This window comes from Rattus norvegicus, chromosome 14, assembly GCF_036323735.1.
Source record: "Rattus norvegicus strain BN/NHsdMcwi chromosome 14, GRCr8, whole genome shotgun sequence".
In the NCBI taxonomy this organism is placed as follows: domain Eukaryota; kingdom Metazoa; phylum Chordata; class Mammalia; order Rodentia; family Muridae; genus Rattus; species Rattus norvegicus.
Window position 1 is genome coordinate 18,421,173 of NC_086032.1, and position 23,830 is coordinate 18,445,002.

The 23,830-nt window shown below is 41.1% G+C and overlaps 1 non-coding gene across 1 annotated transcript; it reads right to left on the reverse strand.

The window, feature by feature from the left end:
- Positions 1 to 23,134: 23,134 nt before the first annotated feature.
- LOC120096803 (small nucleolar RNA SNORA17) lies at positions 23,135 to 23,266 on the reverse strand. Its single transcript, XR_005493638.1, has one exon. It is a non-coding gene; the product is annotated as a small nucleolar RNA SNORA17 (small nucleolar RNA).
- Positions 23,267 to 23,830: the final 564 nt, after the last annotated feature.

The following is a 23,830-nucleotide window of genomic DNA, read 5'->3' on the forward strand; positions in this document are numbered from 1 at the left end:
GAACTAGACTGTTGGGGGGAGGGCGGCAATGGGGGGAGGGTTGGGAGGGGGACACCCATAAGGAAGGGGAGGGGGGAGGGGGATGTTTGCCCGGAAACCGGAAAAGGGAATAACACTCGAAATGTAAATAAGAAATACTCAAGTTAATAAAGATAAAAAAGATTCTTAAGTTTATAATTTGATGTGATTCTTACAATTTTAAGTAGAATGACCTTTTCTCACCTTTTTGGCAGATGATTGTTCCATTAGTGTCTTGCTCTGCTTTTATAAGCAGCCAGTTTAAGATATTTTCTTGCAGTCACCTGAACTGCCTACGACAACATGGTGATCATCTATTTATTTCTTAGGAATATCCTCAAATCCACAGACAACTAACGTAAGCTATTTGGAATGGAAAGTGCACAGAAATAAATGTTAGAGGTTTAAATGCCTATCTGAATGTTAATAAGTCCTGTAATGCTTTGATTTGTTTGGCTGAGAATATATCATTCAGGTTTTCAGGGTAGGGAACAAGAACTGAGGAGACAGCCCAGGACTACTTCATCTTTATTGGGTTTCTACATGAGGTTCTGTGAACATCTGCAATGCTTGTTGAAGCCACCAGGTTAAACAACTGACATAAGCTTTAAAATACACATACGCAGGTCATCTGCGGATGAGATCCAGTGACCTGGTTTCACTCTCTAGCTATGACCTGAACGAGCCACTCGATCCTTCGGAGCTCAAAGTTCTCCATATAAATGGAGGCAATAGAACTAAAACATACTTTAAAAACACTGTTAGTCTTCAAGTTCACTGAAATGGCTTTTCCTCCTTCCATTTTTTAGTTTACTGTTTATTTTTTTATTTATGTGTAAGTATGAATGTGTATGCATGAGTTTATGTGCACCATACGCAGTACCCACAGAGACCAGAAGAGGGAGACAGATCCTTTAGACCTTATGTTACAGGTAATTGTGAGCTTCCTGATGTGGGTGCTGGGAATGGAACCCAGGTTCTCTAGAAGAGCAGCAAGTATTCTTACCTACTGAGCCCTTTCTACAGTCTCCTCCTTCCACATTTTTTAAACCTAATTTTTTCATTTTATTTTGGCCCTAAGTTCTTGGACATTGGGGAATTAAAGGTGGAAAGAATGCCAACTGAGAATTAGGAAAAGTTGTAATGTTGTTATGGTAGGAACTGTCACAAAGTTATGAATACCTTGATATGCTAAACAGATGCTAAAATAACTGAAATTATGAGTGTGCGATTTGCAGATACTAGATACTGGACAATAGTCCAGGAAGAGATAGAATAGTTTATGGAGAGAAGCAAGCTCAGTACAGTGTCTTGGTATTGTCTTTGCATGTGTGTAAATTTTCAGGACACCGCACAACTTGAACCAGCCACTTCTGCCAATTTTGGGGCCTTTTTTCTTTTTCCACTTTTGCTACTTTAATAGCCCTTGAATCTGAAGTAGTGAGTCAGTGGGCAGGCATTTCCTTGTTCCTTCGTTCATCAGATAGGTACCACATACTGCACATGCCAGACATAAGATAGGTGTGGCTGGTTTGCTGAAGAGTGGGGTATGTGGGAGGTTATTTGAGTTTCTGTCTTCCTTCATTGTTGAAGTCCAGAGGGATGATAACTAAAGCGATTAATGAGATATTGGAAAGGACTCAGACCTGTTCCTGTCTGTGATAATCTGATCGTTTGGTGAGAAAACAGAGATGAAAGCATAGCACCCACATGAGGTCGACAATACCTGCAGGTTAAGGCCCTCCTAAGGCAATGGACTGGGAGAGGGATTCCTATCACACTTTGAGCCTGAGTCACACCTACCACTGAGATTTGGGCAAACAATGGAAGACCTAATGAGCTAATAGAGTGTGTGGTCTTGGAATTCTGTTTGTATGACCTGATGATTAACACAAGACGTTGACTGCCAAAAGAAATTTTAAAATGAAGATGAGATGAGGAAGACAATAAGGTGTCTGTTGTAACTATTGAGCTTTGGGTATGACATGACCGATTCAAACTTTTCTTTGGCAGCATAGATACATCAAGATCTGAGACTTGTGATCAATGAAGAATATTTTTCTCTCCTCTTCTGTTCAAATATGGTACATGGAAGTGGGTAAAACCAGAAAGATTGGAGTTAACAGCATTAGTGCAGACATTAGAATTCATAGTTTCAAAATTAAAGCAGTCTCAAACAACTTTGGGTGCAGTAGGCCCTGCTGAGTACATGGCGTGGGGGGAAGTCTGTGCAGTGATGTTGTAACAATATAGCTATGGGGCATGTAAGAAATTCTCTAACATAAACAGGCAAACATATGAAGAAAGATCAGGGTCTTTTTTATAAAGAAAGGCTTTAGAATTAACATGGTACCAAATTGGTAAAACCTGGAAAACTTTGTATCACATGGACCGATAAAGATTACTTACATTCAATGAAAGGAACAGTCAACTTGTTCTAACAATTACCCATTCATTTTGGTATAGTAATAGGGTCTGAAGACTCTAAACAAATAAAAGAAAACAAACAAACAAATGTCAACAGCAAACCCCCTCAATATTTTCTCTCCCACCTCTGAGCCCTAACCCAGGACTAAAATTCACTTCTGTTAAGCATTTAAAAATCATACAACTTATTTTTATCAAGAAAATATAAACAGTCTTTTAGAAATTATTTGGGTTTGACTATAATATGCCAGGAACATCTATCAATAAAGCAAAGATAAGCCAGGCATAAAGGCACAAGTATAATCCATGCACTCAGTGGCAGAGGTAGGAGAATGATCCCTTTGAGGCCTGTCTGGGTTTAGTGAGCTCAAGGCCAATTTGGATTATATAACAAGACCTGTCTAAAACAGAAAACAAAGATATCACATGAGAGAGGAGGGATACGATGGGAAAGGAAGAGAAGGGGGAGAAGGGGAAGGGGGAGAAGGGGAAGGGGGAGAAGGGGAAGGGGGAGAAGGAGGAAAGGAGAGGAGGAGGAGGAGGAGGAGGAGGAGGAGGAGGAGGAGGAGGAGGAGGAGGAGGAGGAGGAGGAGGAGGAGGAAACTGCCATTTGGAGAATTGTGAATAGAATGAAAAGAAAGCTGTCCTGGAGTCATTTTTTGAGAAGTAGAAGTAGAGAATGGAAAAGAGAGACCTATGCCTAATACCAATTAGGTTAGTGGTTATAACTAGACCATTTTGGGGAGTAGTCCAGCTAGAAAGTGTAACTCTCCCTCAAATCTTTAGTGGCTAAATATAATTAGCACCTAAGTTTTCTTGCCAGGCCATGAGTAGGCTGTAGATGGGCTCTGGTGGTCCGGACAGGATTTGCTGATTCCAGGTAAGTTTATGCATAGAGCTGAAACAGCTAAAATCAACAATGGCCATGGTAAGCTTCTATAATATAAAATATGATAGCATAAGAATTCAAATGCACGCTATAGTACATTATATGCACGATGATCTTATAATGTTAAAAGATAGGATTTTTAGGTGACGCAAAACAGACCCTTGTTTTCAAAAGAGGAAGTGAGTGATGGGGTCATCAGAAAACACAACTTAACAGCAACAAAACAAAGAAAATAATAAATCAAGGTATTTACCAAGTGCATTGGATACTGCAAAGTGAGGGATAGTTCTGGCATTTGAAGGTTTGGATGGGTGGGAGGTAGTGGTCTGCTAAGAGTTCATTCTAACAGTTTTCTACGTATAAGGATGTTAGACCAGACATGGGGTGGACATGACTGTCTCTCAAAGAGTCTAACACTAGCCCAACACAATCTGACTTTTGGTCTGCAATATTCTAACTCCCCACATCCTGCTTCATAGATGCAGCTTTCCTTTTCCCCTGGGAATGGAACTTTATAGCTCCACTTGTTGGCCAAACATATTTGCGCTCAGGGAGGCAGCATGCTGCTTTTTGTTCAGTGGGACTAAAAAGGCTCATTCCCCAGGGTCTGATCAAGAATGAGTTGAGGAGGCAGGAAAGCCGTCTTTAGGAGAAAAATTGATAAAGTCATCAAGGAAGAAATTCCAGGGTCATATAAAAATTTGCAGCCATTATGATGTAGGCTTCTGTTTCATTCTGCCCTTTGTATCTGATATGACATTACAGTAAGATGATATAATGTCACGTGATGCAATGAGAATGGTATGCCTAAAGTTAAAATAATTAAAAATGGCCTAAAAATTGTTAGATAGAAATTAAGGGCATCAGGCATCTTAAATGACCAAAGAATTCTCCTCCATAACCAGATTGACTTAATATTTCCACTCTCTGGAGACAGCTATTTATGCTCTGAAATATTTTGTTTAAAGTTGAAATTATCTAAATTAGTATTTTCTAATTTTAGGGTATTCTGGCCAGTATAATTCTATAGTTACAATCTTATGAGAGACAATTTTCAAATTCAAATTTTAGAGAAGATTGGTCTTTTATGTCTAAATTATTATTAGTCTCATGGTAAATAATTTTATTTATCCTCTTAGTTTGATAATCACAAAGCTGAAAGTCTGGAAAGGAAATGGGCAGTCTGTGTTCTATGCCTCGTCCCTTCCCAAATCGTCCAGTTCCTAGTTCTTTCTGTCCTTTCTTCCATGACTTTCCCTGAGCCTTAGAGGGGACGACATAGAGATCCTGTTTATAGACCAACTCAGTAGCCCATTTGTTCTCAGCGATTTGCCTGATTTCCATTCCCTGTCATGTCTGTTGGCTGACCAAAGCTGGCAGTAGAAAAGCAATAACAGACGCTTCACTAGAAAAGCCTATGATCTCTCATTGTTGATTTTTTGTTGTTTTTTTGGGGGGGTGGATTTACAATAGCAGATGTGAATCCCCTCTTGTTGAGAGCATTAGATTCAATTTTCAAAAAGGAGCTGGCTACTCCATAACGGATTTGCAGGATTTCAGCACAGGGATCTCTTGCTGCCCAGTAAATGAATTGTTACACATGGAGTTCACAGCCGAGTAACACTATTTATTGATGATAATTCACCTCTGAGCACTGTGAGGGTTAGACAGCTGGTAAGAAGCCATGCCTGGATTTTGTAGATGGGTACTGGCAATCCAACACGAGTCCACATGTTTATAATACAAGTCATTGATAACTTATTCACCTCCCTGTCTCTTTATGTCTTATTTTGAATAAAAACCTTGCATCGTTTAAAAGTTTATTTTTAGCAAATTTAATCTATCTTAAAATTTTTAGTCTATGACCTACACCTCTAGAGAGGTGTCTTTGAACTCTACCATTTGGCTGTTGTTGATAAATCTATCATAGCTGCTGTTGGAATTAAAGACTAGTTGGCTGTGTATAATTTGGATAAGAAGGATTGACCCTAAATCTGGATTTATCTTTAAGAGTCAATAGGATCAAAGTTATTTCAACCTAAGCAGAATTCTTGGTATGTGGAGTTTCTCAGAGCTTTTAATTTGCTGTATCTTGACATTTGATATCATATTAACATAGTAATTTAATTAATTGGTTCCGATTAATATCCTTTTTTTTTTAAGCAGGGAAAGTTTGGGGGATTTTTGGCCAGTGAGTATGAGTTTTAAATATAGCTACACCAAAATAGAGTTACTTTGGGGAGCATAAAGCAAGTAACTCTCTGCCAATTTAAAAACTAAGTTTATTAATAAAATATACTAAATGATAATTCTTTTGCGGAGGCAGTGGAAAATATGTGTCTTTTAAATGTGACGACTTGGTGGTAATTAAAGCCTGAGATATGGATGAGGGATTGGACACAGCAAATCATGATTAATGAGGGGACATAATAGCATCTTCATCTGCATCTTCACACAAACCAAGATCGATATTATTTCTATACATCGGGAAAATATAACCAGGAAAATTACTTATGCTATACCAGGTAATACAATGGAGACTATATCAGACAATTTTTTAAGTGGTGATTTGAATAGGAATGGCCACCATGTGGTCCTATAGTTGAGTGCTTGGTCATTAGGAAGTGGTGCTACTTGACAGGATTAAGAGTTGTGGTCATCTTGGAGTGGGCATGGCTTTGTTGGAGCAAGTGTGCTGTCTCACTGGGGGTGGGCTTTAGAGTTTCAAATGCTCAGGCCAGGCCCAGCGTCTCTCTCTTCCTACTGCCTGTGGATCCAGATGTCGAGCTCTCCGATTCTTCTCCAGCACCATGTCTATCTGTGTGCTGCCATGCTGCCCACCAGGATGACAATGGGCAAAAGCTCGGAACTCTGAGCCAGCCCCTGTCAAACGCCACTCGTTATAACAGTTGCTGTGGTCATGGTGTCTCTTCACAGGAATAGAAACCCTAACTAAGACAGCGTCTAAATAACAAAAGCTTGAAGGAAGTGAAGATGCCGGAGTTAGTAGAAATGCTGAGAAAGGGTACGTTAATCGGCTTGGAGTTCTCACTGTGGGGAGAGTTAGACATGAGCATCATCCAGCTTTTGTGAAGCCAGTGTAGATGTGTTGTCAGAAGGAGTCACAATTCGGAGGCAAAAAAAGACAAATCTAGCTTCTCTCCCTAAGGCTCACATAAGAGATGCTAAGCAGTGCCTGACAAGGGTCCCTCTTCTCCAGGCTGAAGGAACTGATAGGGTATCATTTAATACTTGCCTCTGCTACTAATTTTTCTCAAAAAAGTATTTAAATGTTCACCCTAAATGACTTAGTTTTGAGAATTCTTAGTATATTTTATACATTTATACCCTCCCTCTTTTGAAAATTCTTCTTTTAACCTTTAAGGAAATACCTTTGAAATATATATATGTATATACATATATATATATATGTGTGTGTGTGTGTGTGTGTGTGTGTGTGTGTGGTGTGGTGTGTGTATAACTTCATAGTACATATATATGTATATATATATGTATATATATATATTACTTATCTTTAGCCAAAAGTACTGAGACCACATTCAGACATGAATATTTTAATCATGGTTTGTATCCATGTTAGAAATCCTATGACAATATTAAATATAAAGTTAGCTTTCAACACCCTGCTTGGCTACCACAGGTAATAAAGTGCATAAATTCACAAGGGGAAAAAAAAATCAAACCCTCTTTACTATTCATTTAAAGTTTCCATCTAAGATAATGAAGCAGGGAAAACACAAGATAAATGTTTACAAATAATTCAGAGCATTCTTGGCAGGACAGAGGGAACGCCAAAAGAACACATTATTCATTGACGGAACTGGGTTGCTTGCCTGCTTGCCTGCTTGTTTGTGTGTTGAGCTTAGTTACCCAGTTTTTTTTTTCTGGGTAGCTTTGGCTGTCCTTGAACTCACAGTGATCCATGTGCTTTTGCCTTCCAGATGCTAGAATTAAAGGCATGCGCCACCATTGCCCAACCTGAGTTTTATCTGTGTCAGGAAGTCTCATGAAATGCCCCTTTGCCATCCTCCCATGTAAGTGAGAGATTGAAGGAAAGCTGTGAGGGCACACAAGGAAGTGTGACCATCATGTCCTCAGGGTGGTGGCAGATGTTCCTGATCGATGACATTACAAATAGGAAGCAATTAGTGAGGTCCCTCGTTTAAGCAGATGAATTATAAGAACAAGTGCTGGGAGAGACAAGTACTCCTGTGTAGTGATGAAACTGAGGAACAGGTTACTTAAGGAACTGACCATATAGAACATTCCAGGGAAAATACATGAGGGAATTCAGCCACGAGGGCTTACACAACAGAGACATATTTAAGAAGAGAACAGCCTAGAGGTCCTTGAGAGGTTAGTAGAGACAGTGAGAGCAATCATGGGAGGAAGAGAACAAGATGCCCATGACTCCAGTTCTCAAATACTGATGTCATGTTGTACATTCTTTACAAATTTTAGTTAATTATTTGAGAATTTCATACATGTATGCAGTTTATTTTTACCATACCCACTCCAAAATGTGTAACATTTGGCCCCAAATGTTTCTCCTATCTAACATTCTTAATGGCACTTTTTTACTTCTCTGAACTATGTTTATGCATGCTGGCATGCACACACACACACACACACACACACACACACACACACACATTTATACCTAGACACACACGTACCTCCATGGAAGAAGTTGTTTATTCTCTTAATACTATAAAGCTTGGAGTTTAATGCCTCTCTAGATTTTTAAAAATCACTCATTTGCCTGTGTCTGTAACTCAATAAGTAAAGGTAAGACTAAATATGAGATTTGGGGGGAATTATGTCAATGACTTAAAAGCTATGACCCCTGGAAGGAGAAACACAATCCAACTCGGTTCCTTTTCTCATTTTAAAATTTTGGTGTCTCTGAAGAGGAGCATGGTGGTAAGAAGCAGCCAGTCTTCTTAACCCAGTGACAGACAGGCTCATCAGCCAATGGCATAAGGGCAGCCGCACCTGTACTTGGTTGGCTACAACAGCAGATGCAGAAGCTCATGGTTATTATGTCAGGGTCAGTGTGGAGAAGTGCACACTTAAGAGACACATCTGTAACCAGGGACTGACTGTTGGTTGTCACTGACAATTAAAGCAGAAATAAAGTTGGACTTCGCATTTCTAAAAGAACCAAGCTTTATTAGGAGTTGGAAGGAATTTTGAACATGTTTAAACGGCTAATAAATCATGAGCGTAAGGAGAACGGGTCTCCTAGGTAACAACAACTTAATTGGAAAGAAAATGTTTTTAGGGATGGGTCCCTGGGAGCCTGGCAGAAGGGACAGGGTCGGGGAGCAGTGGCTGCAGTTGTCTTCATACCATGTTTCCTTGGTGGTTGAAGACAGAAATGTCCACTGGTCTACAGCGTCAGAAAGGGAGGCACTGTGACTTTGGAGAGATGCTGAGAAGAAAGCAAGCACACTGTGGACTAATTTCCACACCATTTGTAGTCTGGCAAGACCACCAAATAATGTTCCAGATGAGCTTGGGAAGAATGACCTAAACAGAGAGACTCTTTCTGTTGGGCTCTCACACTGTTAATGGTCTTGTTTGTGTGCTCATCGGGACTCCCGGGTTTTGAATACAAAACTTTGGCTACTCATCTGGCTTAAGTGTAAGAGCAATCCACACTCGGACCAAAGAACCTGAGGAAAAGGTCTGGGTAAGTCCCACAGGTCACAGGGTCTTTGAGCAGGAAGTGTGATTCTGAAGGTGGTCTCTGACAGTCACCTTCCTTCACTCTGGGCCACATCTCAGAAGGCCACTGTATGCTCTGGGAATGTAGGTCTGTTAAGGGCAAAGACCAGGACCCCTTTTTACTTGTTAATTGCTCTCCCCCAGTCAGTTTGTTGGCTTTCACTCCAGTCTCTAACCTTAGGCTTCAAGAAGTTGGTATGATTTACAATTGCTTTTGAGTTTTTCATTTCTGTCCTGCAAGCACTTATCTACCATACCGGTTACCTAAAATGGTTAAATATTTCTAAATCTCTTAGATTTTTTTCAAGACAGTTGAGCACGATAAGGAACAAAGAAATATCTGTCAAGGGAGTGGAGCTCACAGGAAGATGATGTGGTCAATGGAAGAACTCTGGGTCTCTTTGAACTGGGCAAGTTCTGACAGCTCCTGGGAACTTGAAGGCTTTCTTGTGGATCATGAATTCTTTTTTCTTGTAACATGGGTTTCAAGAGGGTATAGTCTTGGAGAGGAGAAGGGGATTATTGTATCTATGCCAGAGAGTCCAAGACGAAGAGGAGGGAATGATTGTTAAGGGTTCAGGGATTTGCAAACCCAACTTGTATTACAGATGCAGCTACTATGAGAAGCTAAAGGATAAAAAAAAACTTGTAATTAAAAAAACATTTTAAACATAGATAGTAAATACTAAAGCACAAACACTTTCTAATCATCTTGCCATTTTTTTTGTTCTCTTCTTTTAAAGATTTGTTTATTTATTTTACATTTGTGAGTACACTGTCGCTGTCTTCAGACACACCAGAAGAGGGTATCAGATCCCATTACAGATGGTTGTGAGCCACCATGTGGTTGCTGTGAATTGAACTCAGGACCTCTGGAAGAGCAGTCAGTGCTCTTAACCGCTGAGCCATCTCTCCAGTCCGCCCCCCTTTTTAAATTTATTTATTTTATTTATGAGTACACTGTAGTTATATCAGATCACATTACAGATGGTTATGAGTCACCATGTGGTTACTGAGAAGTTTTGTTTTCTATGCTTGAAACAATTATTTACAGTTAGAGGTGAAGGTAGAAAACTTGTAGCAACTTTGGAGGCTGAGGGAGGGAGATAGGGTGTTCGAGGCCAGCCTGGGTTAGATCACAAGGCACTATTTTAAAAGCGAACAATCAAAACCCATAAAATCAAAATCAAATCTCTTAGATCTGTATTTATTATGGGAAAGGGCATCACTGCTTTGCTTTTTTTGTTTTAATAGGGCCTCGCTATGTAGATCTGGCTGTCCTAGAACTCGATACAAAGATCAGGAGGGCCTCAGACTCACAGGCATCTCCATGCCTCTGCCTCCTGAGTGCTAAGAATAAAGGCGTGCATTACCATGCCTGGCTATATCCAGAATGTTTTACTTGGACAACTGTCACTAAGTAAAGTATGTTCATGCATGTATAAATATGAACATATGTGATGTGTGTATATATAATCCTGTAACTATGTAGGCTTGGACTGAGAAGTTTAGCTTGCATATATTGGGTAGGAAAGTGTATATTAAGCCATTAGACCTGGAGCTCACAAGACAGGTGTGTGTGGAGGGGTGATGCTGGGCAAAAACAAAGATCAGACCCATGAGTTCTATGGTACTAATAGAAGCTTCGATGAGATAGTTTGTAAACCGGGTTAAAGTTATGCAGCGAGCTGAGAAAATAAGGTACTGGTGCCCAGAAAAGATGGTTCCCCTCAACCATGACCCCAAAGCTGTTCATAAATGGTGCTTCGTTCTCTGCAGGAGACAGCAGCCATTGAGGCAGAACAGGGTGGGGTCTGTGTATCATTTCCTACAATAGAAACCTCATTGGGTCTGTGAGCTTTTGGCCCACACAGCCAGAATGCATATACCATATCTTAGACCTACAATCTTTCTGTTCTCGGTCAAAACTGTCACTTTTCTTAATTATTTAATATTAAGACAAGAGCAGTGTTTTAGGTATAGAATAAACTACTTTCTTAAAAGTAACTTACCAATACTGGGTTAAAAATTTCTGTTTAGTAAGAATTATGAAGATTCAATAATTTGGTTTCCAGTTTGGAAAGTGCATCTCTGAACATTGAGCCCTGAACATTTACTCATAATGTAGGCTTATTCCTACCCTCCAGAGTATTTCTATGTTGTGTATCTTGTTTGATTAACACAATGCCTGATAAACATACCAGTGTAATATTTTATTCCATATTGATATATGCTTTTGACTATATTAAGAAACTGGAATGGTTGGTGTATGCCTGTAATTCCAGAACTGGGAAGACGGAGGCAGAACCATGCAAGTTGGAGGTAGCTTATACTACAGACATAGCGAGGTCTTCCCTCAAAAACCCAAGGGCCAGAACTAAAAGTTCTTAATGTTATTAACAAGCTCTGAAGAACTAGAAACATAAGGTTTATATTACGTACCAAAAGCCATCCTACTGACTGGAGAAGGCTGAAAGTACTCCCTTTAAAATTAAGGTGACAAAATTATCTGCTACTATCAGTCTTGTCCAGAACAGTCAAATCATTCCTAAACTATCAGCCAGAGCAATATGGAGATGGGGGTTGGGATGAGGGTGGCCAAGTGTGACCCACACTAATAAGATTCTAGTCTGAAGGAGTACTGAAGATTTTCCCGGAAGTCTCTTAGATCTGGTGAACACATTCAGCCAAGCAGCAGGACCATGCACAGACGAGTGATTCACTGAGAGGCCCACTTGATTCTGGAGGATTTCTGTGTCAGGAACTTAAGTCCCTGCAAAGAGAAAGGTATACAGGCAATGACTGATGTAGGGACACAAAGTCAAAGCCTTCCACGTTGATTGGGTGTAACTCTGAAAGGTCATTTAAACTCTCAGACCTAATGTGAGACCAGCTAAGGCCTCCATAAAGCAGACTTCTCCTCTGTGCAGTCCTGCCACTGGCTTCCTTAGAGGCTAATCCATTTCTAGAGAACCAAGTCAGAATCCCGTTACATTGAGCCAGTGTGGTCATCTTCTTGTTAATGAAGCCGATGTAGTCCCCTAAGACTGTACAGTTTCAGACAGGCTCTGAGAATGCAACTTCTTGTGGGAATACTGCCAATCACAGGTAGCTGGGTCATTCTTATTTTAAGAAATAATCTTTTTAAGGTAAGAAAAACAAAAACAAAAACTTTAAGTGGTAGGTTACAGTATTGTTATCTCTGTTTCTGCAAGCTCACAAGTAAAAGCTAAATGAAGTATCAGATAAGGAACCATCTTAGACAGTTTCTTAGGCTTGGCCTCACATGGGAGAAAGACCCTATACCAGTGGTTCTCAAACTATGTGTCAAGATCCTCTGGAAGGTTGAACAGCCCTTTCAAAGGGGTCACCTAAGACCATCAGAAAACATAGATATTTGCATTATGATTCATAACACTAGCAAACATTAGAGTTATAGAGTAGCAATTAAATATTTTATGGTTGGCAGTCACCACGCCATGAGAAACTGTATTAACGGGTCACAACAGTAGGAAGGTGAGAACCACTTCTCTACACCTATGAAGAATTCTTACAGCCAGACCATACTTCGGAAGTCAGTCTGCTGTGTAATTCTTGACAATTAGCGCAAATGGATGTTTTTAGACATTTTAAATTTTATGTTATGGGTATTTTGTCTGTGCCAGAAGATGGTATCACATCCTGGAATTCTGATTGTGAGCTGCCATGTGGATTTTAGGAATCAAATTCAGGGCCTCTGGAAAAACAGCAAGGGCTCTTAACTCCTACGCCATCCCTCCGTCTCCCTGCTTGTTTTTAACATTAAAAATGTTCTTTCTCCTTTGTCACAAGCTTCCTTTCTCTTCAAAGCTTAGTTCCTAGAGAACCTGTTTCAGTTCTCATGTTGGAAAAATTCAAAGGCAAATTAAACAGAAAACGATCACATTCTGCCTTAGATAACACCATACCAACTCCTTAACATAGTTAAGTTTAGTTTTATTGGTCTCCTAGTTAGCTTCAGCTATTAGCTTGACACCAAGCAGAATCATCTAAGGGGATGCCAGCTAGAGTATTGCCTGTGAACATGTATGTGGAGGGGCATTTTTTCTAATTAATATAGAAGGGATCAGCCCACTGGGGTCAATACCATCCCTAGGCTTGGGGTTCAAGGCTGCACATGAAAGCTGAGCATAAATTATAGAGCATGTTGGAAAACAGCCTCCCCAGCTCCTGCCATGATTTCAGCTTCAAGTTTCTGTTTCTCTGCAGCTCCTGCTTGCCTGAGTTCTTATCCCGCCTTCCTTCTGTGATAACCTCTTGATCCATTTGGAATACAGACACGGCCTTAACAACACACACCTTTAATCCCTAACAGTGATGATGCGTTTAGTTTGTAGAAGGAAGCACCCATGTTTGAAAGTGATGTATAGTTGATGGGTAGACAAATCGACAAATCAGAGATATGATCTGTCCAACTTACAGGAGAACAGTACAAGCAAGAAGGGCTACTTAAGAGCAGGCCACTTAAGATAGAGCAAAGGGGGATGGGGAAGAGTGTGTGTGTGTGTGTGTGTGTGTGTGTGTGTGAGAGAGAGAGAGAGAGAGAGAGAGAGAGAGAGAGAGAGATTACCAAAGTTAGTGTAAGGCTAAGCAGAGAAATTCAGTCAGAAGCCGAGAGGAGCCAAATTGAATCAGTCAGCTTGGAAGATTTGATTATTAGGCAGGCTAGAAACGTCCAGGCCTATTTGTGTATTTGCACAGCATGGGTACTGCTTTAATTTCATACCTTCATCGGAGGAAATAAAACCTGTAAGATGAAATAAACCTTTACCTCCACATCAACAGAAAGAGAACTAGGAAAATGAGTAAATTTCAGTATAAACAATTTTAAATAAAAACTTTGTTTTCTTTTAATTGCTTCCAGTGCCTGACAACAGGTCAGATCTAAAACACACTGGATTTCACAGACCAGCAAGATGGCTCGGTGGCTAGAGGTGCTCTCCACCAAGCCTAGTAAACTTGAGTTTGATCCCAAGATACACATGATGTAAGGAGAAAACTAACTGTCAAAAGTTGCCCTCTGCCCTTCACAGTAGGTTATAGCATCCTTCAACAATGAAGAAATTGTGATAAAAGGGTAAATAACAAACTTTGCATTTTAGCATATTTTTGTCTACTAAAATTTAAGTAATGTGTTCACTTTATAAATAACCCCCATTATGAAATAAAATTCATTTCCTAAGTGTTTCAAAGTCAGAATGTATGTAGTAAACTCAACATTTTCAATGTTTTAAAATTTAGATATCATCAACATGAATGGCATCAGGATATTTGACTAAAGTTAGCATCTCTAGCAACCTGAAAACATTGTTGATTTTTAAATAAAGTTATTTTATTGCATTCATCTAATTGCATTTTAGTCTCAAGTGAAAACAAAAAATGTTGTATATAAAATAGTTTTAAGAAGCACATGCAAAAAAAAGTATCCAAGTATTCTTTCGTGTTTGTTAGAAGCTTGCTGAACTAAACGCAGGGGGCTTGCTTGATGTGCTGATATTAATGAATTCTCATATTCAAAGTGTTTTCTGTGTTTGTTTCCCTTTAATTTCTGTTCTTCTTTTCAGTCTTTCCCAGCACATGACACTGATTCAAACAAGCTGAAGACTAGCCCTGCCATTGCTGGGGGACAGTCTTCAAAGTGCAAGGGGATGAAAACCAAATACAGTAAGGGTGTGAGTGTGAGTGCAGAGACAGTCACGTGAGTGCTCTCTTGCACATCCTCACTCACAGGTTTATTGTGTACTAACCCTCCCACTGGTCCTCCTCCTGTTGAGACTCTTCATATCCCGGGTTAAGAACTCAGGAAGATGGTTAACTCTTTGATATTCTACGTAATCCAAATTTTAATACTAATTATTATGTGACCTTTTACCAACGCACCTGAAGCTTGGATTATAGGGAGAGGGAGTATGGACATTACAGGGTTTCGGAACACAGACATCTACATATAACCCAGTAGGCACCAGTTACTCGTTCATATTCGGAGCTGATGAATAAGTAACAAGCACTTTTTATTAATCCAGAATGGGTGTAAATATGGGACTCACTTTCATCCCACATTGATTGAAAGAATGAAGAAATAAGAAAACTAAAAGTTCTTAAGGTTAATGACAAGCTCTGGGCATACCGGTGTGTATAGAAATGCCCCCAAGAAGTTAAATCTTGGGCCATTAGTTGTGTTCACAGATAAACACGAGAGGGATAAAAATAAAGTGTTTGATATGTCTCATCTAGTAAACAAGAGAGCAAAGATAACATTTGTAAAGAAGGAAGGAGGAGTGTTGAAAAATGGGAATAGAAAGGCAGTAAAAGCATTAGATGCAAGACAGCATGACACATGCTTACAGACAATAAATGAGAAAGTTAAAACTCAAGTACTCTGTCCTGTTTAAGCATTTGAAAACAACAGGGGAATCGCATCACTTCCTGTAGGGTGTGCACATGATGAGACTACTGCCAAGTCGGGATGTAGCTCTTCCCAGGCATAGCAATTAAATAGTAAGAACCTACCTGCTTTCCCTTTGCTTAATAAAAAAAAATTTACATGTATGAACAAAATGATCAGAAAAATGATCAAAACAGTTAATGCATTCCAAAGATTTATATAGTTATTTATGTGTGTATAGTGTGTGTGTGTGTGTGTGTGTGTGTGTGTGTGTGTGTGTGTGTGTGTAAGTATGTGTATATGTATGCAGGTACTGGTAGAGGCTAGAACAGGATAGCACATAGCCTGGAGGTGGTATTGTGCAGATATAGGTAGTAAGAACAGAGCGTAGGCCCTTTAGAAGAACAATATATACTCTCAACTGCTAAATTATCTCTCTCTATCCAGCCAGCCCAAAATTGATTTATTCAACTGGCTTTCACTTAGTGAACTTAGTGAATTAGTAAGCACCTCTCATGGCCTTTGTAGAGTATGAGTCTTGTAGATTTCTTGGAAAAAAAAAAACCTGTAACCATGGTGATTTCGGAGGCTTTACTGTGCTTTTTACTTCATTAAAGAATTTAAATATGTTTGAAAAGTCCTGAAACGGAAATCTTGATCAAAACCGTCAGTGTGGCTTCTGTGAGATGGCTAGGTGAAACGCCCACCCCGTGTGCATTCTCAAGGGAACTGGTATTTTTTATTTATTTCATTTTGTTTGTCTTGCCTCAAAGGGCTGGTTATTCTGTGCAAATGTATTCATGGGAACATAAAAATTCACTTGATTTAGACGACGAAACAGAAATCACCTCTTGCTCCTGACTCTCCCAAACATTTGTTCAGATGATTTCTCTGATGATGTCCTGGAACTCTGACCTGTTAGGGATGCTCTGACGGCCATACTTGAGAAGTACGTATGCAGACAGAGGGTGCCCAGCGCATTTTCTGGGTTGACAGTTTTTACAATGTACAGCCTTTCCGCATGATTACAATAGAAAGTGCTAGTTATTTCCTGGATTATTGGTGGATTCTAAAACCTTTTCACCACACATGTAACTAATTTATCCCCATTTTACCAGCACTGGCTTTGTGACTAGCTGCCTTTAAGAACCATGTACTGCGCCTCGGCTTTGGAACATGGCATTCAACTCTGCCTGTGTAAGGAAAGGGATGTCCACTAGAGACCACCTCCTAGATTGCCATTAACTTCAAAATACTTGCCTGCCTGCTGATTTGTGTGTGTGTGTGTGTTTGTGTGTGTGTGTGTGTTTGTGTGTGTGTCTGTGTGTGTATGTGTTTGTGTGTGTGTCTGTGTGTGTCACTCTGTGTGTATGTGGGTGTGTGTAGTGTGTGTATGTGTATTCTTGTGTGTATGGTGTATGTGTGTGTATGTTTGTGTGTGTGGTGTGTATATATGTGAGTGTGTATGTCTGTGTGTGTGTATGTGTATACGGTGTGTGTGTGTGTGTGTGTGTATGTGTATACGGTGTGTGTGTGTGTATGTGTATACGGTGTGTGTGTGTGTGTGTGTGTGTAATTTTACCTGGTTATCTCATCAAAGACCAGATAGCATTTCCAATCTAAGGGAAAATCATTTGGTCTCCCATTGGCTTTTGGCAACCTGGCACATATTAATTCAGGTCAAGTTAATAGCCAGCATGTGGGTGCCATTTGTTCTGAAAATCAAGGCACTCGGTTATTAAATGCACCACAATGCATACTTAACTAATTATTATATTACTAGAAAAGCTGACTTCCGGAAGGGGGCTACCTCACAGACTTTACAGCCAAATCTGTGGTGGGGGCAGTACCAAACCTGGAATCTATAGCAGGGTTTAACTCCCAGATCACCAGGCTAGGCACAGATTTATCAAGTGTCTCTGTGAACAGAGAGTGAACTCCCACATGACCCAAACTTAGTCACCAAAGAATGTTGGAATGTCAAAAACACTGTCAGTCAGCATTTTAGCACACTATATTTTTCTCAAAAATGCTTACAGATTTTGGCTTAACTGTGGGGAACTACATTGTACCTGGCATGCAACTGATTCTTATGAGTCTTCAGTCTCTTCATATGTTTGCAAGACAGCAATGTATTAGTCAATGTTTTCTTTAAAAGATGTCTTGCATATATTTCTAATGATTTCTCCAAAATTCTTCTTTCCCAAACTAAAAATCTAAAAGTGCCAATGCAGGGGTCACTTTAGGCTCTGTCGGTGTTGTGGGAGGCTACTGTAGCCAAGTAAGTTGAACTGAGAAGCCAAAATTAAAAGCTGCAAAATCATCCTTCTGAGACTTAAATGTTACCTATGAATAAATAAGTTTGCCATAGGGCAATAAAATGGAAAGTATTTGGGGGAACGCACTGCCATATCTTGTGCTAACAGCACGCAATGGCATCGCCACCATGAAGTAGCCAACATAAAAGAGTGTTCCTTAGCCAGAACAAGTGAGGGCTGGTTCTAGAACTAGAACCTTCTAGTACCAGAAGAAGTACTACAATGTAGATTTTTCTCTTTAATTTGCTAACACACTACTCACACTATTAAGCATGTGACATCACACTCAACTGGCCAATAGTTCTGCCCAGGGTCTAAGAACATAGACTCTGCCATGTTTAGTTGATGTCCCTGAGAAGCCTGATCTTTTCTAGAGGAGATAGGCAGGAAGAGGGAATCTGAGAGAGTTGGGGGGTTGGGGGGACTGGGAGTGGTGAGGGAGAGAAAGCTGGGCTCTGAATGTATTGTAAAAGAGAATATTAGTAAAAATTAAAAACTGTGGAGTCTGAAGACAAATTACTGCTACTTGAGATGTCCTTCTACTTCGGACACCTGTCCTTGTCCAGTGCTTCCGTTTTCTTAACTGGAAAATGGGTGGAGTCGTTGTGTGTACACAAGGTGCATTGCAGGTGGAGGTGAAGATCTGCAGGTTGAGCAGAAGTGCACAGGGTGAGCCTGAAATGGACCCTGTGCTTAATGCACAGTTGTCACTGTGCATTTGTGGCTTCCCTGTGCTGGAACCTGGCTGTGAGGTCTTTCAGGGCAGTGGCCCCACAGTGTCCTTTGTATTGTGTGGAAATCGTGTGCTTGCTAAGGAGTTTTGCTTTTAATTAGAGAAGCCTCTTGTGTGCTGTGTTTCCCCTCCCTCCCTGGCATTCGGTGGTAAGTGTGCTGTGGTAGGGATTAGCAGGTCAGAGGGATGGCAGAGGCAGGCTGACAGCTTGATGTTCGTGCTGAAAAGTTTTCTGTCTTCCTCCTCCTCATGCCTGCTGTGAGGCACAGAATGAGTAAAGGGGGGACAGTGGCCTCTGGGTTGAGATCAAATGCCTTGGAATGTGTGAGGTAATGTGAGAAAGAGAATGGAGAGATTTGGTTGTTAAAAACCTGTAAGAGAATTTTAGAGACATTACAACTATTGATTTCTCATCTAGCCCTGGGGACCAATTAATCTTGGAGAGAATTCCCAGGAAGTTTGGGGTTAACTGATCCTCACGGAAATCAGACAAAGGGAATCAGAGTTCTAATGAAGTCCTTCTAAAGCATGTTTCACAGGCTCTCATGCTTCTGTAGTCTTTATATTAGCTGTACTTCTATTATGTCATTATTATGTTGTACGTAATTATGATAATGGCCATCATGGCTAACACTGTGGGATTGTGACTTATTCATCTATACATTTCCAACACCTCACATAATACCTTGCAAATAATGGGTATATAATGAGTTCCTTGAAAAAGGAATACAAGAATACAGAGAAAATAGGAGAGAAGGAGAGGGGGAAGGGAAAGGCAGGAGGAGAAAGAAGGGAGATAAGAAGGCAAGAGAAGAAAGAAGGACGGAAGGGGAGAAATGTAAGAGAAAGAGAGAAGTAGGAAATGAGAGAGGATGGGCAGATTGAGCGAGGGATGCAGACAAGGAAGGTACGGACATCCAGGTACTTACCTTCAGAGTTGCAGCAAATGCCAGAAAGGTCTTAAAGATTCCCAATAACACGTCCCAAAGTAAGAGAACTATTTTGAACAGAGATGCTGGGAAACCCACTGCTTAATTCCATCTAATCACTACCCTGGAAGGCTAAGTTTTCAGAGTATAACGTCTGTTAAAGAGGAGGCCATCTAGTGATATTTAGACGGCACATAGATTGAGAGAGCCGTGTTTGCTAGTTGGGAAGGAAAAAGAGGCTGAAATTCTCCAACGTTGGAAACAGTATAATAGAAATGCCATTGCATTATTATTCTTCGCATGCTGCTAAAGCATGAACGGGAACTTTTCGTCTGTTTCTAACCCTCTGGTAGGTTATGAAAAACAAAACCACTGCGCTTTTGCCAAGCCCGAGCACCTTTCACACTTTTCTTAGTCTCCCGAGGTTGGTGAGTTACTTATTGTTCAGCCGTTTGCTTGCCAGAAGGAGTCACTGTAATGAGATGTTGGAAGCTAAATGTGAAAAATCTCATGAATTTGGAAGCAAACGTGCTCTCTGCTTTTTGAAGACAAGTCGACTCCAATTCCAGGACTGGGTCAGCACATTGCCACTTCTCATTCACTTTCCAGTGTCTTAGCTCAGCCTACGAGGAGGTGCAGGCAGCCACCACTTTCCAATGCTATTCCTGCCAGCAGGCAAAGTCACCTGACGAAAGAGGTCTGCCGGTGTTAGATAACTGCGAGAGATAAAATGGGGGCGGGAAAACCCTAATTTCTTCTTGAGTGTTAAGACAAATCTGATGCGAACGTGTTACTGGCAAAGAAAACCGTAAAACTTAGTCCTCTTAAACATCAGGGCAGGGCAGATATCTATTTGTTCTTGTGTTATTTTTAGGTTGGCTGAGCAAACGTGTAAGGGCTCAAGAAATGTAAACATTCATAGATACGCACTTCACACATATTGAAGGTGGCTGGCTTAAAAAACATTTTAAACACATTAAAAATACTTTAATAGAACGGTTAGAAGTCTTGACTTTTCTCAAGGTTGTGAATACAAACACATACACTAGAACCCCCATCCTTTCATGTTTTTTTTTTCCAAGTAGGGGTATCTCATGCTTGCATCCTCCTGCTGAGTTACACCCCAGCTCTTCCTTTCCTGGGGACAGACTTACTGTGGCAGAACCATTCCCTAATGGGTAAGGATTTCAGGGACCAATCACTGGGTGAGAAGTAGGCAGGACTTCCGGGTCAGAGAGGAGAAGAGAGGAGGCAGGAAAAGGTGACTTGCTTTTGGACAGGGAATACTTGGGTGACAGCTTGTAACAAACAAGAACCCCACCCCCACCTCTACCCCTGATTTAGATGGCAGATCTACCAGAATTTGCCACCGGAGAATTTAACTTAGAATGGCTTACAAATTAGAATGATAGCTGCTGCTCCCAGCGATTGAGTTACCTGTTGATTCTAAACTAAGTTTGTGTGGTGTTTCCCTTCACACAGCAACTCAACTGAGTTCCAGAGAAAGGTACAGTGGTGGGAATTTGAATTCCACCAGCCACAGGAATTTGAATGCGTGGGGCTGGCATGGCAGCGACCCACCATGGAAGTCTGTCTGGTAGAGAGATTTTGGAGCCCTGAGTCAAAGAGTCTGCAGAGATGAGAACAGACCAGGCCAGCTGGCCTGCCCGCCGGTGGTAGTGTGGTGGCTTTTTTATTATTTAATGCAGCAACTTCCTACTTTTCCATGCCCTATCATGTCACTCATAGCTATGTGCTATGGCAGTGGCACATGGGTAGTCCCTGTACCCCACCAGCACTGGCTACTGCTGCTTACCTTTTCTCTGCAACTGAGTGTTCTTTCTTGAATCTTCTGTCAAGCTGGCATAGTGGTCATCAATTCCTTAAATATATTCTTAACATGGGAACCTTTCCTTTCTCCTTTGATTATGACTGATAGTTTTGCTGGGTATAGTAGTCTGAGCTGGCATCTGTGGTCTTTTATAACTTAAAGAAAATGGATCTAATCCCTTCTGGCTTTCATGGTCATCTCTGAAAACTCGGCTGTTATTCTGATGAGTCTGCCTTTGTACATGAATTGCTCTTTTTCTTATTGCTTACAAAATCCTTTCTTTGCTCTGTACATGAGTATTATCACTATTATATGATGTTTAGAGTTATGGTCCTGCCTACTTGATGTTGTACATATTTTGTATCTTTTCTAAATACTTAGGGAAAAAAATCTTTTTTTGTTTTTTGTGAACTTCACATCATGTACCCAATCCCACTAACTTCCCCCTCTTCCCCTTGTACCCACCTTCCACCTTTATAATGTCCCCCACAACAGAGGAAAAAAATACTCATTGTGGAAGCTGTAGTGTACCACAGTGTGTCCCACAGTATACCCTTTTGCCCACATTTCTTTGCTTGCAAATGTCCATTGCATTTACTCATTGATCTGACATGAGGCCTCTGGCTTCTGCTCCTCAATACCAGAATCTCACTGGGACTCCTCTTGGACATCCTGTTGTTGCCCTGTGTCATGTAGATCCTGTAGGTTTGGATCTGTAGGACTGGCTCCTTTATGTATTCCAGAAGTTTATCAATGGGATAGGTGGTGGGGTGGACCAATTCAAAGCCCTTGATCTAGGCTTGACAGGTAGCTGAGCTTGAAAGCCTTCTGACTCTCCTCCTCTCTTGACTTGGTGCAGGCTCGCCAGCAAACCCCACATACAGGGTCAGCTCTATTGCTCTGCTCAGGCAAGGAACAGAGCCTGCTCTCCCAAGTGCTGCAATAGATGAGAGGCTGGGGACGGCTGTCTTGCTCTCATTCTTACAGGATCACCTTTCCTATCTCCCATAGGTGGCAAAGGGCAAGGGTTGGGGTGGGCATCTCTCCCTTGGCTACACTTCCAAGTTTCAGTGCCAGCTCTCCCATATTATCTCCCTCAGGGCCAGCTCACTGAATACCCCTGCCTTCAGTTCAGCTCTACTGAGCTGCCTAGGAGAAGGTGCAGGGCTGCCCTCCTGAGTGTTGTACCTGGTGAGGGGTAGGGATAGCTCTCCTGTTTTCATTACCCAAGAGCCTTATCTCCCACATGCAGCAGATGGTGGTAGGGATGGGAGTGTACTTCTTCCTCCTCCATGCCGGACAAAGGAGACAAGAGGCCAGATCTCCTGAGCACTATAACTAGCTAGGAATGGAGTCAGATATCCTGCTCTCAAGCTCCAAGGGCCAGCTCTCCCATGGTGTCCAGGTTAGGAGTCGAGCCAGTTTTGCACAGCCTTCAGACATCAACATGCCCCTTGGCAGCAGCCCAGATCAGGGTTGTCCATCTGGCATTGGGTGGTAATAGACTCCTGTTGCTACAAAACAGTGGACCCTGACATGGCCCCAGGTAGCAGCACCCCACCATGGTCCCAGGCAGCATCACTGGCTACTCACATCAGACGGTTCCTCACTACCCTCGAGTCTCCAGTTCTGCCACTTTTCATTATGCCCACACCCTTCTGTTTCTCTTTCTTTTCCATTTCTCCGCCACTTACTTGCTCCTTTTAGTGGTGCCTGGGATCTCTGAATGTCTGGGGTAGTCTCAGGAATGGTATGCCCTACTCATGCATTATGGCACTGGGTAAGGGGTCATCTCAGGCTCGCTTTTCTCAGGGAATGTTAGGCTACTAATCATTCAGATGTTCACAGGTCAGACCAGTGAGAATAGACCTTGCCTCTCTCCTCTCTGTCACCTACTGATGCCCATGTGACACAGCAGCCACACCCGCAATGCCTCTAGGAACAGTGTCTCATATCTTGATAGGCATCTCTTTCCTTAGACTAAGGAAATGTTTTCCTGTGACTTTGATGATGTTTCTGTGTCTTTGATCTGAGCTCTACTCCATCTTCTACACCCATTCACGTAGCTGATCTTTATATAGTGTCCCAGAATTCCTGCATATTTTATTCTTAGATTTATTTGAATTTGACACTTTATTTGATCGTATAATCCAATTGCTCTATTACATTTTCTGGACCCAGCATCTTTAATTCCACTTCATCTAATCTATTGGTGAGGACTTCTGAATTGTTTTGTTTCAATGCCCATTTTTTTTTATTCATTTCCAGTTTTATTTCATTTTTACTTTTTCGGAGATTTTTTTCCATCTTTATTAACTTGGGTATTTCTTATTTACATTTCAAGTGTTATTCCCTTTCCCGGTTTCCAGGCCAACATCCCCCTAATCCCTCCCCCTCCCCTTCTTATGGGTGTTCCCCTCCCCATCCTCCCCCCATTACCACCCTCCTCCCAACAATCACGTTCACTGGGGGTTCAGTCTTAGCGGGACCCAGGGCTTCCCCTTCCACTG